Consider the following 16,590-nt stretch of genomic DNA (forward strand, 5'->3'; position numbering starts at 1 on the left):
CAAGAGGGCAGAGCGCGAGGCGCGGCTTTTCACACCACACAGCACGGGCAAGCACGGAGCACCGACCCTCCCTCTCCGCGGAGAGAGCCGACCCCCGTGCCGATAACGAGTCACGGGAAGAGAGGAGCAAGATCAGGGGCGCCGCCCCCCCTCCTCCAGCGTGTACAAGTCCCCGACCTCACGGCGAGGGCAGGGAGAGCGCAGCCGGACCCGGTTGCCGCACCCCTGCCTCCCCGCACACCACCGGCGCCGGCACGGTGGGACGGTGAGGGCAGGGGCCCACGGGCAGAACGAGAAGAGCGGTCCCATTCGCCATGAATGTCCGTCCCTCGCCTGGCGCAGCTTAGGCCCGGGCCCGAAGGAGATCGCAACGTCACCACATCAATCACACCGAGGGGGCGGAGAAGACAGCCACACGGCACTCGGGAGGCGGTGGGGCCCAGGAAGCTCGGCTCCCGAGAGGGCCAACAGCCTGGGATAAAAGCGTAGCCAGGACAGACAACCTTTCGTGAGTAACGAGCGAGGTAAAAGGAAAAAAAAAAAAAAAAAAAAAAGAAAAAAAAGAAAAAAAAAACTTAAAAAAATAAAAAAATAAAAAAAGTACCACGGGCTTCAGCGTCCCTGGCGCTCGGGATTACCAGGACACCTCCACCGGGCACAGAGCCGAAAGAAGCTAGAGAGGAAAAAAAGAAAAAGAAAAAGAACCACGGACAGCGCTCGGGAGTAGCGCAGGTCAGCGGCCGACCAGGCCCGCCATCGGGAAGAGGCAGGTCGGGGGAGTTGGAGCTAGGGGCGATAGGGGGGGAAAAAAAAAAAAAAAAAAAAGCCACGGAGGTCGGACGAGCACGACGGCAGGACGGGGATGCCGCACACGCACAGGCAAGGCAAGGCAGGACTCGCCCCCCGCCTTTTCCTCCTCAAGCCGGCCACGGCGAGGGAAGCACACCGCGCGGGCCTACCTATGCACCCCAGGCAACCAACCACTCTCCTCCTCGGCGTGCCGAGGCAAGGGCCAGAATCCGGCACCGGGAGCGGGGGAGAGATCAAGGACGACGGGACTCACTCAGCCACCAACCAACCACCACCACCACCACCACCACCACCACACCCACGAGCCACCACAGGGGCAAGGCCTGCTCAGGGCAGCGGGAGCCCGGGGTGCGGGGGGAAGGGCAGGGGGACCCGGACCGGGAAGAGACGGGAAAGGCCCGGCACACAGCATCCGAGAGAGCCCCAAAAGACCCGCTGACAGCCACCGGGACACAGCATGCCAGCACCCTCCTGCAGGTACAAAATCCTCACGTCACCACGCCAAAACCAGCTGGTCACGCAGGGGCGACAACTCGCTGGCGACAGGGACCTCTCGGAAACCACATCGGGGACACCTGTCCCCAACACGTCCCCAACAGAGCCAGACACGGAACTCTCAGGGACAGCTGGTCGACCACATAAGGCGAAGACAGACGAAGAGAGAGGGCGGGAGCGGGGTCAGGGGACGCACCCGCCCCACTACCCCGGGTGCGCACGGGCTCACGGCACGAGCGGCACGGGGAGCCTTCCCCCGGCAGACGCGAGGCACCCACTCCGAGAGGCACCCAGCCACCACACCCACACCGCGCGGGGTCGGTGGTGAGCGCCCTGCCGCCAGCACGCACACACGCGGGACTCCCGGGCTCGGGTCCCCGACTCCCGAGGTGCTCCCTCCGCCTCGACTTTTCCCCTACGCAGGGCCCACCGGGCAAGTCCCCGCCATCGCGCACACCGCAGACGGTAGGTAGGTAGGTCCCGGCCCCGAGGCTCGCCTCGGCCGTGCCCACGGCTCCTCGCGCCGGAGAAGTCTGTCCTCCGGCCTCCGGGGCCGTGGAGAAGGCCGTGGAGGAAGGCCACACGGGGCCGGCGACCCAGGCCCTCGCGCCCGGCACGCGCCAAGCGCTCACTCGGAGGTGACTCCGACGACCATCCTATGTCGGGGAGGGGGGGGGGTGTAGGTCCCGGCCCCGAGGCTCGCCTCGGCCGTGCCCACGGCTCCTCCCGCCGCAGAGGTCTGGCCTCTGGCCTCCGGGGCCATGGAGGGAGACCACACGGGGCCGGCGACCCAGGCCCTCGCGCCCGGCACGCGCCAAGCGCTCACTCGGAGGTGACTCCGACGACCATCCTATGTCGGGGAGGGGGGGGGGTGTAGGTCCCGGCCCCGAGGCTCGCCTCGGCCGTGCCCACGGCTCCTCCCGCCGCAGAGGTCTGTCCTCCGGCCTCCGGGGCCGTGGAGGGAGACCACACGGGGCCGGCGACCCAGGCCCTCGCGCCCGGCACGCGCCAAGCGCTCACTCGGAGGTGACTCCGGGGAGGGGGGGTGGTCCGAGTCCGGGCCGGGACCGGCCCCACCACCTAGCGGCTCACCCGGGGACCCTTTCCCCCGACTCCCGAGACGTCCCTCGTACTCTCCTTCTTTCGCCCTCAAAGACCAGAGTCCAGGGAGGGGAGGAGGACAAGGCGTCGGGCCCAGACAGAACTACGGGAGGGGAGGAGGACAAGGCGTCGGGCCCAGACAGAACTACTGGTCGACCCGACCAAGCCGCCACCCCCGGCACAGACCGGGCACGGAAGAGAGAGCGGCGACTCACGGCCCCACCCCGCGCTCGCCTGCGGGCGCAAAGTCCGACAGAACAGCCGCCCCGGCGCCACAGCGACACCACGGCGACAGTCGCGCCCGGCACCCGGTAGAGGCCGGGCCTCCGCCCGGCTCGCTGCCGCCAGACCTCCTCCTTCACTCGCTCGCTCGGCTGAGAACGAGGGGACTGTCATATCAAGGCGGACGCCAGGGGGAGCACGACAACCGCCTTCCAACGACCGACTCCACCGAGCCGCCGTACCCCGGATCGGCGCGCGCCGGCCGGCTCTGAGCTCCGGAGACACAGAACACGGAAACGAATCGCCTCACTCCCCACCGCCACGCACCGAGAGGCACAACCTAGGTCAGGACCTGCAGCCGGGTCCTCTCTGCGACCTCACGAACGACACCAGAGCCACCAGAGACCTAGACCGAGATCGAGCCGCCGCCGCCGCCGCCGCCAGCGACCAAAGTGAAACCAGGAACCAGGACGGGAGTCGCCCGAACGGAGCGGCCCGAACCCGAGAACCGGGAAGCCGGGATCGGTCCCAAGCAGGAAGGGGCGGCAAAGACGGCAGGCCTGCACCACGAGAGAAAACGAACCGGCCACCCGCACGACCTCCGCCGCCCGTGGCAAGACCCCCACCCCCACCCAACATGGCCAGAAAAGGGCAAGTGAGCGCTCGTCCCACCAACAACAACAACAACAACAACAACAACAACAACAACAACAACAACAAAAAACTCCCAAAGATGGGTCGGCTCCAGCAAGAGACGAGCCCTCGGGAGGCACCCCGCTCACTTGTGAAAGTCCGCCGCCCGCCCGTCCCACAACACGCTCCCTCCCCCCGCCCCCACCCGCCCCCCCCCCCCTTCACAGGCAGGGAAAGGGCAGGGGGAAGGCCAGAGAGAGGTTTCTTCTAACACAGAGAGGGTAGGTACACGTCACGCACACAGGTCTGGAAACCCACGGTGACAACGCCATGGGAAGCGTGAGTCCACTCACCCATCACTAAATGACAGGAAAGCCAAACGAGAGCCGCTGGCTGGGCAGAAAAGGCCTTTGACAAAATTCAACATTCATTCATGCTAAAAGCTCTGGAGAAAATAGGAATAGAAGGAACATTTCTAAAAACAATAAAAGCCATTTATGACAGACCAATAGCCAATATTATACTTAATGGGGAAAAGCTACAACCAATTCTCCTAAAATCAGGAACAAGGCAAGGATGCCCACTGTCTCCACTCCTCTTCAATATAGTCCTAGAACCCTTAGCCAGGGCAATAAGGCAAGAAAAAAGACATTAAAGGGATCCGCATAGGGAAAGAAAAAGTTAAACTATCCCTTTTTGCAGACGACATGATACTATACCTCCCTCCACGATCCCTAAAAGTCCATCCCGAATCTCTTAGAAATCATAACTCTCTTCGTCAAAATAGCAGGATACAAAATAAACCCACAAAAATCAGTTGCCTTCCTATACACTGATAATGTACAGGAAGAGAGGGAAATAAAGGGAGCAACCCCATTCACAATAACCTCCCGAAAAATAAAATATTTAGGAATTAACCTAACCAAAGATGTAAAAGAACTATTTAATGAGAACTATAAAAAGTTAAAGAAAGAAATTGCAGAAGACACTAGGAAATGGAAAGACCTCCCATGCTCCTGGATAGGCCGACTTAATATAGTAAAGATGGTAATACTTCCAAAACTAATATACAAATTCAACGCAATTCCTATTAAAATCCCAATGACGTACATCACTGAAATACAGAAAACAGTCCAAAAATTCATATGGAACAACAAAAGACCTAGAATAGCCAAAACAATTCTAGGGGATAAAGACAATATGGGAGGGCTATCCATGCCGAACTTCAAACTCTACTACAGAGCTATAATAACAAAGACAGCATGGTACTGGCACAAAAACAGACCCGAAGACCAATGGAACAGAATAGAAGATCCAGAAATAAATCCACAGGCCTACAGCCAGCTGATATTCGACAAAGGAGCCAAAGACATACAATGGAAGAAACACAGCCTCTTCAACCGCTGGTACTGGGAAAACTGGGCAGCCACATGCAGAAAACTAAAAGTGGACCCCAGCCTATCACCATGCACCAACATCAACTCAAAATGGATTAAAGACCTTAACATTAAACCTGAATCTCTGAAACTACTGCAGGACAGAGTAGGAGAGACACTTGAACTAATAGGCACAGGAAGGAACTTCCTGAACAGAGTCCCAGGGTCACAACAAATTGGAGAGAGACTCGACAAATGGGACTACCTTAAAATAAAAAAAAATTTAAAAAAAAAAAAAAAAACAGCTAGCCTTTTCTAATAGGCTCTGCCACTCTCTCTGGAGCAGGATTCGGGGCATGAGGCGATGAATCTGAACCCGACACACAGGTGTTGGAGGGTAGAGGCATCTTCACTCACATGCCTGTGGTGGAGGACCTGGACCCGAGTGTGGCGGTGCACAGTGGGTGTGGGTGTGTGTGTCTGTGACTCTGTGTGTGTGTGTCTGTGACTCTGTGTGTGTGTGTGTGTGTGTGTGTGTGTGTGTGTGTGTGTGTGTGTGCGGGGCTGGGGGGAGGGCAGGTAGGGAACCCTAGGAGGAAAGACAGGGAGAGACAGACGAGGGGCCCCGGCCCAAACAGAGTGGGGGGGTCAGAGGGGCGATCCTATCTCCCGGGGGGGGGGGTGAAGCATGGTTAGAACCCACAGGCCCGGCGGGCGTACTTCTCTTTGGAGTTCGCACTGGGAACATATGCGGGCAGAAGCGCCCCAGCACACACATCGCATCGCAGACGGGTAGAGAGGCAGAGCCAGGGGGTCAGGCATGGTAAACACTCTATTCCGTCAACACACACACACACACACACACACACACACACACACACACACACACACACACACACACACACACACACACACACACACACCCCTTAGGGTGTGTGTACAATATCCACAAGGTAAAAGTTTATTCATCCATTCCCCAAAGAAGAAGAAGAAGATTATGTCAGTTACAGGGAAGTAGATGGATGGACTGATGGACTAGGAGCGGGGGGGGGGGGGGCAGAGGGGGGGGGGTGCCGGCGGCGGCGGAGAAGAACCTAGAACAGGTGATGCCAGGGGAAGACAGACCGGCGGAGAGACAGACAGACCGACCAACCAACGGCACCTGTTTTCTCTCCTACGTGGATGCTAGACCTAAACTATAACTGGACATGGTAAGCTACACAGCACTCCGGGCAAACAGAGTGTGTGTGTGTCCCCGTGTGTGTGACACACATACTGTCCTTTTGTCAGAAGGTGTAACTTCTCTGAGCATTTAAGATATTGCAGAGAAGACACAAGACGTAATATCCGTAAGTGGCACGACTGTGAACGTATTATAACAACCGGACGTGTGAGGACCAAAGCTGGAATTAGGAGGACAGAAATGTACCTGTCCTCACGCTTTGGGTCATGATCACAAGTACATTTGGTTTAGGATCTTTCAAAACACATCGATGTATCCTTCTGGACACGATGGTCTAGGACCACACTAGTCAATAGCCACTTCAAAGCCAGATCCGCGGTTGGATACGTCTCAATTGGCTTATATTGCATCCTCCAATATTTTTCTCTTCTTTTTATTCTACCTTCTCACTAAAGATCCAGTGGTATAAAGCTACTTTTATTCTCTTAATATTCCATAACTGAAGTGATCTGCTTTGTTTTGCAGCTTTCTCAGCTTAATTCACTGAGGCCTATTTAGTCACACATGATGAGAGGTCCAGAAACATCTTTGGGGCCACGGATGGCTTTTGTAAAGTCCATTTGGGGAAATAGCAAATATAATCTACCATGTCCTAAAATGTAACAGATTATCTCTATGGGGCCGATAGAAATATCCAGATGTGCCCTGTCAACAGCCAGTTATTTTAATTTACTTAAGGGAAATCAAGTGAATAAAAGTCTATATAGTTCAAGAAATTGTATTCTGATACCTATATAAAAAGTTTACCTGAGTGGGTGAGGACATTTGCATGAAATTTCACCTAGGGCAGCACTTGATATTTATAACTCTCCCTAAACTATTGCATTGCCTGTTTTCCATTTTCTTGGCACTCCTTTAGAAATGTTCCCGTCTCAATCTTTCACCCACTGCAGCCGTGGGACCCTTTTTCATAATACGGACGTAAAGACATTTGTGGTACCGTATATAAATTACAACCGTAGGGGCTGGGAAGGTGGCTCAGTGGTAGAGTGCTTGCCTTGCATGCCTGAGGCCCTGGGTTCGATTCCTCAGCACCACATTAAGCAAAAAGAAAAAAGCCGGAAGTGGCGCTGTGGCTCAAGTGGTAGAGCGCTAGCCTTGAGCTGAAGAGCTGAGGGACAGCGCCCAGGCCCAGAGTTCAGGCCCCACGACCGGATCCAAAAAAAAAAAAAAAAAAAATTACAACCGTAAATAAACTGGTACAGTTTGCTCGTAAGACATAATATCCAAACGAATTCCGTGTCCAGAAAATAACGAAAAAAAACACCCCCTGCGGGCCCCCCTCCCCCTCCGCTCGGCCCTCCCTTCAAGAACATTTCCTTGTTTGCTGTTGTTTCGTTTTGTTTCGTTGTAAATAAATAAAGCCGCAGAAGAGAGCCGGCGATACCTCATCGCTACTCTCGCGAGAGTCTCTCGGACTCTCGCGAGAGTCGCCAGCCCCCGCCATCAGCACCGAATCATTCCCTGTCACTCCACACGGTGTCCAGTAGGTGGCACCCCAAAACAAGGAAAAAGAACGTCAGGCCCAAGATCGATCAAGACACTTAGGAAGGTCTTGTGAGGAAGGAACACCTCCCCCTACACACACACACACACACACACACACACACACACACACACACACACACACACACACACACACACACACACACACACACACACACACACACACACACACACACACACACACACACACACACACACACACACACACCCCAGCACATCCCCGCCCACACAGGTCATGAATGGCAAACCCCTATGGCACAGAGAGACAGACAGACAAAACACATGGGGTGTGGAGAGAGACCGGAAATCAAAAACAAAAACAAAAACAAAAAACATTTTCCTGGCTTGACCTATGAATGGGCCTGGGCTGGCATTCTGTCCTCTGGGCCCTACAGTCAATCCATGGCGGTCGCTCCTCTCTCCTCATCACTGTAATCCTATCTGATATTTGCCAGAGCCGAACGTGCAGTGGGGACACTTTGGTTCATCGATCTAAACTAGGGCCCGGGGCGGAGGGGGTGGTGGTGGTGGAGGGGAAGCCTAGGAAGTCTGTTGCTATAGTTGGTGGCGGCGGCGGTGGTGGTGGTGGCGGCAGTGCAAAGTGTGTGTGGGGGGAGGGGGGGAGGTAGATCACATGCTGCCATACGTGCCTGTGCCTGTGTGGTAGGAAACAGCAGCAAAGATCAAGGGGTGCAGGGTGTGTGTGTGCACGCCCCAGTCAGTCCTGGGGCTTGAACTCAGAGCCTGAGTGCTGTCCCTTGGCTCTTGTGCTCAAGACTGGCACTCTGGGGCTGGGAAGGTGGCTCAGTGGTAGAGCGCTTGCCTTGCATGCGTGAGGCCCTGGATTCGATTCCTCAGCACCACATAAGCAGAAAAAAAGCCGGAAGTGGCATTGTGGCTCAAGTGGTAGAATGCTAGCCTTAACCTGAAGAGATGAGGGACAGCGCCCAGGCCCAGAGTTCAGGCCCCACGACCGGACCCCCCCGCCCCCGCGCCAAAAAAAAAAAAAAAGAGACTGGCAGTCTGCCATTTGAGCCAAAACTCCACTTCTGGCCTTTGGGTTGCTTAATTGAAGACATGAGGCTCACCAAAGTGCAATGCCTATATACCTCTGATCATATAACAAGAAGTCTTCCCCTTTCTTTGTGTTTGTTATCATCGATGTTATTTTGTTTTCTCTTCTCCCCCCCCCCCATTGTTTCTTCCTTCATCTATTTCCGGGAGGGGCAAGAAATGGAGGGACCCAGGATGAAGAAGTGCAACAGTGGCACTCACTAGACACTATGTTGACACACAACCTGTGGGTGGGGAACAAACAGAACTTGAGGGAGGGAAAACCTGTGAGAGAGCCAGGGAAGGGGTGACATTGTCCAAAAAAAAAAAGTACTCTTTTTTAGGGGGTGGGGGGAGATGGGAGGGCAGGAATGGAAACAAAGGAGGAGGCAACAATGCTTGATAAGAAATGTACTCATTTCCTTGCTCGTGTCATTGTAACCACTCTGTAAGTATTTTCACAATTAACACAACTCATTAGCCGGGCGCCGGTGGCTCGCGCCTGTAATCCTAGCTACTCAGAAGGCTGAGAGCTGAGGATCACGGTTCAAAGCCAGCCCGGGCAGGATAGCGCCCAAGCCCAGAGTTCAAGCCCAACGACAAAAAAAAAAAAACAAAAAAAAACAAAAACTTATTAATTAAAAAAAAAATGTACTCTTCCTACCTCACTTATGTAATGTAATCTTTCCTATCCTTTTTTTTTTTTTTTTTTTGTCAGTGGTGGGTCTTAAACTCTGGGTCTGGGCGCTGTCCCTAAACTCTTCAGCTCAAAGCGAGTGCTCTACCGCTTGAGCCACAACACCACTTCCGATTTTCTAGTGCCTCATTGGAGATAAGAGTCTGGTGACTTTCCTGCCCTGCCTGGCTTTGAACCGTGATCCTCAGCTCTCAGCCTCCTGAGCAGCTAGGATTACAGACGCGAGCCACCGGTGTGGGCTGGCATACTGTAACCGTTCTGTATGTCACCATTTCCCTAACAATTTGTAAAAAATCAAAGGAGAGAGGGAGGGGGAGATAACAACCCCTCACGCCTGAGAAGTGAAACCCAACGGGCTTCTAACCGATCTGAGATTCTTTGAAGGTTTTTGCGATGTTAATCACAATCACAAACACAGACGGACAGTTTCTCCAGTCACTCCTTAAGAGGAACGGGGAACAGGGACAGGGAGAAGAGAGGCAGATCCTGGCCTGACCTAGGCGGGAAGATGGAGGGGAGACAAGACTCCTGAACTCCTTTTTCCCCTCACTCTCCTCCGTCCAGAGGGTGGGAGCTTAGGGGTCGGCCACGGGGACATCCCACGGTCACAGTCATGCCTCCCGGAGGGGCAGAGGGCAGAGCACAGGCAAGCATGCCAGCTTCCCCGCCCGCCCCTCCCATTCTGTCCCTGGCGGGCTTGGGCGGGAGGCATACTAGTGGCAGCGGGCGGGTGGAAGTAGTCTGACAACTCCAGCTTGCAGGAAGTCAGTGGCTGCTGGTGGTAGGCAGGGAGGGTCCCAGCAGAAAAAGACCAGAGAGAGCGCGCGCGCGCGCAGACTTTTCCTGCCCAAGGGCAAAAGAGGCCACTTTTGTAAAGACGGGGAGGGGGAGGGGAGGCTGATTCACTCACCCCCACCCCACCCCGCGCGCTAATGAAGTTACAGGAGCTGAGGGCTGGCCGCCCCACCCCCCACCCCGCCGGGGTGTTTCGCAGAGGACGCAGGGCGGGTCGGGGGTGGGGGTGGGGTGGGCTGGTTTAAGCCTGGAGCCCCAGTCAACTCAGGAACTCCAGGCAACGTTCCTTTGTCTTGTAAATGTCGTCATGGCAACGACTTAAGCGCCCTGGCGGAGGGGGGAGGGTGGGGGGGGGGAGGAGAAAGAAGAAGAAACAAACACGCCCACCCCAGCAGGCCTGCCTGAGTTGAGGCCTTGAATTTCAACCTCAGTAGGGCCACTAAACTAATAAAAATCGTTGTAAGAAACTGTTGACGGAGGACCCTCGGGATAGGATGATTAGGCTGTGTACCCGTGAGGCGAGGTGGCCGTGTGTTCCAGCTTCGTGCCAAGAGGTTGCCTTATCTCGGCCTATCTTCCTTCCCAGAATTGAACACAGAGGCAAGCAGGATAATTTCCAGGGGGAAATGAGGCCTGGGAAAGCACCACCAGGAATTCAGAGACAAGACAGCCGGACAGCTTCCTAATGAATGGCTCCACACATCCTATTTTCTTCACTTTTCAGTCCCTCATAAACGAACAGTTATTAGGAAAGAAAACTAATAGGTGGGGGTGGGTGGTGGAAGGGAAAAGAGCAGCTCCCTTCCTCTGAGCTTTTGCCCAAACAATGAGTATACTGTGAGAAAGGAGCCAAGAGTTTCCTCAAAGAAAGGAGGAAACTTACACCGGGGAGGGAAGTAAATTTTAAAAAGAAACAGAGCATGGGTCAAAGCAACACCCCTCCCCCCCCCCATGCATGCATGGGAAACCAACAGAATCATCTCTTAAACCCTACTACAGGCTCAAGGTAGAGAGTTTACTTTGTTTCTTTTTCCTCTGTGTGTTTTCAAGGTTTCACTTTCATTTCTGGGCACATAACCATTGGGCCTTGCCTCGGTGGGTGTTTCTCCCCCTAAAAGTATCTATCCTGTCTTTTGGGTCTTACTGTGTGTGAGTGTGTGAGTGTGTGAGTGAGTGAGTGAGTGAGTGAGTGAGTGAGTGAGTGAGTGAGTGAGTGAGTGAGTGAGTGAGTGAGTGAGTGAGTGAGTGAGGCAGCCAGGCAGCCAGGCAGCCAGGCAGCCAGCCAAGCAGCCAGCCAAGCAGCCAGCCAAGCAGCCAGCCAGGCAGTCAGTCCAGAGATCTAATGTCTCCCCTATTTTAAACGTACCTTTTGCATATGTGAGAGAAAGCACACGAAACTGGTTTTCTATAGGAACATATATGTGAATACATTCACCATGGAGTGAAAAGATAGAGTCGCTTCCAAATGATATGTACAGCAGAATACCAACACATCGAGATGACTTCTGCAAGAAGCCAAGGCCCACTTTTGAAATCCCATAATGAGGAAGCCTCAGTCAGTGGCCTGGTTTGAGTCCAGGCCTCCACTTAAAAACGACCTTTACTTTGTGTTTTTATTTTTCCCTGTTTTCTTTTCCTTTCTATGACCTCTCCCCCCAACGCCCCAACCCCTTCCCTCCATAGGTCTCTCTTTCTCCTTTTCTTTCTCTGTAGTTTGAGCCCGAGAGTTACTTAATTCTCGAACTTCTGGGTTTTCCTTAGATCTGGTAACCTGTTGGACATAAAAATTTGGGAAAGCCTCAAAACAGTCACCCCCACCCCACGAAAAATAATCATGCTTGTCGCCAAAAGCTTTTAAATGAGAAAACAGTGGTCAAGTGAAGCCAATGAAGGCTGTAATAGCAACCATGTTTCTAGACTACTGTACCAAGTTTTTTTTTAAATATATATATTTTTAAACATATTTTTATTGTGAAAATACTGTACAGAGGGGTTACAATTACATGGGTAAGATAATGAGCACATTTCTTATAAGCATTGTAGCCTCCTGCTTTTTTTCCCCTTCCCATCCCTTCGTATCCTCCCCCCCCCCCGCCGTCCCCCCACCAAAGTTGTAAAGTTCGTTTTTTGACATAACGACTTGTATATCTCATTGTTTCAATGGGTCCTCCTGTAACCCTGTTTTAACAATTTGTTTTTTCCCTTCCCCTCCACATATATCAACACCAGGATTTTTTTTTTATTAAGCAAAACAACTCAGTTATTCAGCTGTGAGTATGTCCATACAAACAAGATGCAGGAGCCTTCCATGCTGGACTGGCCAAAAAAGGGGGGAGAGCTAGGAAGGTGGCTTAGTGGTAGAGTGCTCGCTCCCCTTGCAAGCATGAGGCCCTGGGTTCGATTCCTCAGCACTATATAAACAGAAAAGGGGAGCAGTGGCACCCTGTGGCTCAAGTGGCAGAACAGTAGTGAGCCTTCAGATGAAGAGCAGAGAGACAGCACCCAGACCCAGAGTCCAAGCCTCACACCCGACGACAAAAAAACTGAAAATAATAAATATATATATATGTTTGTATCACACTATATATAAGCATAGATAGATATATATGTATGTATGTGTATAAATATATATGTGTATATGTATGTATATGCATGTGTGTGTCTGTGTGTGTGTGTCTGGAGAGAGAGAGAGAGAGAGAGAGAGAGAGAGAGAGAGAGAGAGAGAGAGAGAGAGAGAGAGAGAGAGAGAGAGAGAGAGAGAGAGAGAAAGCCAGAAGTGGTGATGTGGTTCAAATGATACAGTGCTAGACGTGAGCAAAAGAAGTTGAGTGTGATTCCTAGAAATGTTGTTTGATGATACTTTTTGTCCTATTCATGACAGATAAAACTTTCACTAACTTATGTTATGTGTTAGTATAATTACTTCATTTGATGAAATAGCTAATATATATTTTTTACCTTTCTGAGAATATAATTTTAATGAAATAAACTGTAAAATTATTCATATGTGAAAAAAAAGAAGAAGTTGAGTGACAGTGCTGAGGCCCTGACTTCAAGTCTCAGTATTGCCCACCCCCCCAAAAAAATAAAGAAAAAGGAGAGAGAGGGGGGGTGGGGAGAAGAAAGAGAGAAAGTAAAAAAAGGAAGGAAGGAAGGAAGGAAGGAAGGAAGGAAGGAAGGAAGGAAGGAAGGAAGGAAGGAAGGAATGGTCAATGACCTGTTTTTCTTACCTGTAGAGAAATGCCCCAAACATCTAGAAATTCAGGTTGGGGCAAAGATAAAACAGCTATCTGTACATAACTCAGCTGCCACATCTCTCCCCCCCCCCCCCCCCCCGCCTATCTAACCCTGAAAACACCCATGAAGTCAAGGAGCTGTGTAGGTCTCTCTCCCTTCAAGAGCACCCACACTGTATTAGAGTATGTCCTTGTCTGTCTGTCTGTCTGTCTGTCTGTCTGTCTGTCTGTCTGTCTGTCTGTGCCTTTTTTGGGGGTCTGGTTGTCTGCTTGCCTGCTTGCTTACTTACTCCATAAAAACTCCACCAGAGTGACTCCTCCAGAAATTCTTATTCAATGATCGAAATCAAGGGTCCTAAGGGAAGAGTCCCTACATGGAAGGGTAAAAAGTCACTAACCCTCACCTGTGTTTGGTGACAAGAAGAACTCCATACCAAGAGTCTACCTTAATACATGAGGGCAGGGCAGGGAAGGAATAATTTATTCAGGTGATCTAGTCAGTCACAGTAATGGGTCTCTGGTTCCCCGTCCATGTCTCCCTCTGTGTGTGTGTGTGTGTGTGTGTGTGTGTGTGTGTGTGTGTGTGTGTGTGTGTGTGTGTGTGTGTGTGTGTGTGTGTGTGTCTCAGATCTAGTTGGACTTGTGGATCTCTCACTTGCTCTCCCTTCCATCTCTTACTCTGTGTGTCTTTCCACTGGTCTCTGGGTCTCTGTCTCTCTGTCTGTCTCTCCTGTGTCTCTGTCCTCTCCCCTCCCCCACCCCTTGCTTTTCTGTGTGGACTCAAGGAAGAACTGTGTTTCAGGCCCAGTGGTCTCTGCTTACTCAGCTTGCCAGCCTGGAACTCGCCAGAGGCAACTTCTTCCTTGGTGTCCCCGAAAGAAGGAGGGAGCAGGAACCGGTGCCCCAAAAGGGACTCTTATCTCCAATGAATCACCCGCCTGGCCACCCGCCCGCCCGTGTCAACCCACACAGAATATGAAAGCCACACATGAGCTCAAGAACATGCAAAGACTCAGTTTAGAGGAGTCTCATGTTGAACATGGAGACTCGGTCTGTAAACAAGATGGATGCCACTCCCATCGCTGCTGCCATTTAGACCCGAGTTTTTAGGGAATCTGTCTACCACCCAGACACATTCCAGCCCACCACCTTGAGAATGTCTCAAGGATGGATGGCTAATTTTATTCAATCATCATCTGGTTTCCCGAAGGAGAAAATGCCTCTGCACCCCCCCTCCCCTGCAGTTCTCTTCCCAAGGCCCCAAGTCGGGGGCGGGGGGGGGGGTGTGGAAAACAACAACCAAAAAGCATGTAAATAAGCCGGGCGCTGGTGACTCACGCCTGTAATCCTAGCTACTTAGGAGGCTGAGATCTGAGGATGGCGGTTCAAAGCCAGCCCGGGCAGGCGAGACCGTGAGACTCCGATCTCCAATAAACCACCAGAAAACTGGAAGTGGTGCTGTAGCTCAAGTGGTTGAGTGCTCGCCTTGAGCTGAAGAGCTGAGGGACAGCGCCCAGGCCCAGAGTTCAAGCCCCACGGCCAACAAAAAAAAAAAAAAAAAGCACGTATATAATAACTGAATATACGTATATTTATATGTATGTATCACACTATGTATGAGTATATATATGTGTGTGTGTGTGTGTGTGTGTATGTATATATATATGTATAAATAAATGAATATATGTGTGCTTATACATATATACGTATATGTATAAATAAATGTTACCCAAATGTTTACAAACAAGACCACACTAAAGCTACCAGCACAACTATGTTTATTGCAGCATTATTTACCATAGCTAAGATATGGAACCAACCCAGATGCCCCTCAGTAGATGAATGGATCAAGAAAATGTGGTATATATACACAATGGAATTCTATGCCTCCATCAGAAAGAATGACATTTCCCCATTTGTTAGGAAATGGAAAGGTTTGGAAAAAATTATATTAAGTGAAGTAAGCCAGGCCCAAAGAAGCATAGGTCCCATGGTTTCCCTTATTTGCAATATCTAGTATAGGTATGAGTCAAGCGGAAAAGGCCAGATAATGTGATGTTAGGAAAATGAACCCTTAAATATGTATTTTAATGTTTTTGTTTCTTTCATGCATGTGTTTCTAATGCATTTATAAGATTATTTCTTTGTTGCTTTGTATGTCCCTCCCCCACAGTGTAACCCCCGCTTTCACTATATTTGATGTCAGTATAACATGTGGAGGAGATGGGGACAAACAAGTCGTTTAAGGATTCAGGTGGACCTGTTGCAACAATGAGAAGTACAAAATGTCATGTCAAAACCAGCTTTACAATTTCGGTGTGGGGGGGGAGGGAGGTATAATTGGGTGGGGGGAGGGGGGTAAAATTGGGTGGGGGGAGGGGGGAGGCGGGGAAGGGAAGTGAAGGGTAAACAAAGGAGGAGGCTGCAATGCTTGGTAAGAAATGTATGCATTATCCTGCCCATGTAATTGTAGCCCCTCTGTACAGTATGTTCTCAAATAAAATAAAATACAATTAAAAAAAATAAATGAATATGTGTTTATATATGTATATGCATATAAACACATATATATGTATACATATATACATACTCAGGCACACGCACGCACGCACACACATAGATATATAGAGATATAGATATATAGAGATGTATATCTATATCGATACATAGATAGATAGATAGATAGATAGATAGATAGATAGATAGATAGATAGATAGATAGATAGATAGATAGATAGATAGATAGATAGATAGATAGATAGATAGGTAGACAGACAGATAGACAGATAGACAGATAGACAGATAGACAGATAGACAGATAGACAGATAGACAGATAGACAGATAGACAGATAGATAGATAGATAGATAGATAGATAGATAGATAGATAGATAGATAGATAGATAGATAGATAGATAGATAGATAGATAGATAGATATCACGTACATAGACATAAGTAGCACTGTGGCTCAAATGGTACAGTGCTAGACTTGAGCCGAAAATGCTGAGTGCCTGAGTGACAGTCCTCAGGCCCTGACTTCAAGACCCAGGATTGCCCACCCCTCCAAAAAATAGAGAAAAAGAGAGAGAGAGAGAGAGAGAGAGAGAGAGAGAGAGAGAGAGAGAGAGAGAGAGAGAGAGAGAGAGAGAGAGAGAGAGAGAGAGAGAGAGATGGTGGGAGAAGAAAGAAAGAAAGAAAGAAAGAAAGAAAGAAAGAAAGAAAGAAGGAAGGAAGGAAGGAAGGAAAGAAAGAAGGAAGGAAAGAAAGAAAGGAAGGAAGGAAGGAAGGAAGGAAGGAAGGAAGGAAGGAAGGAAGGAAGGAAGGAAGGAAGGAAGGGAGGAAGGGTCAATGACCCTGTTTCTCTTACCTATAAAGAAATGCCCCCAAACATCTAGAAATTCAGGTGGAGGCAAAGATAAAGCA

This window comes from Dipodomys merriami, unplaced genomic scaffold (assembly GCF_024711535.1).
Source record: "Dipodomys merriami isolate MVZ:Mamm:240054 unplaced genomic scaffold, mDipMer1.0.p SCAF_228, whole genome shotgun sequence".
NCBI lineage: Eukaryota > Metazoa > Chordata > Mammalia > Rodentia > Heteromyidae > Dipodomys > Dipodomys merriami.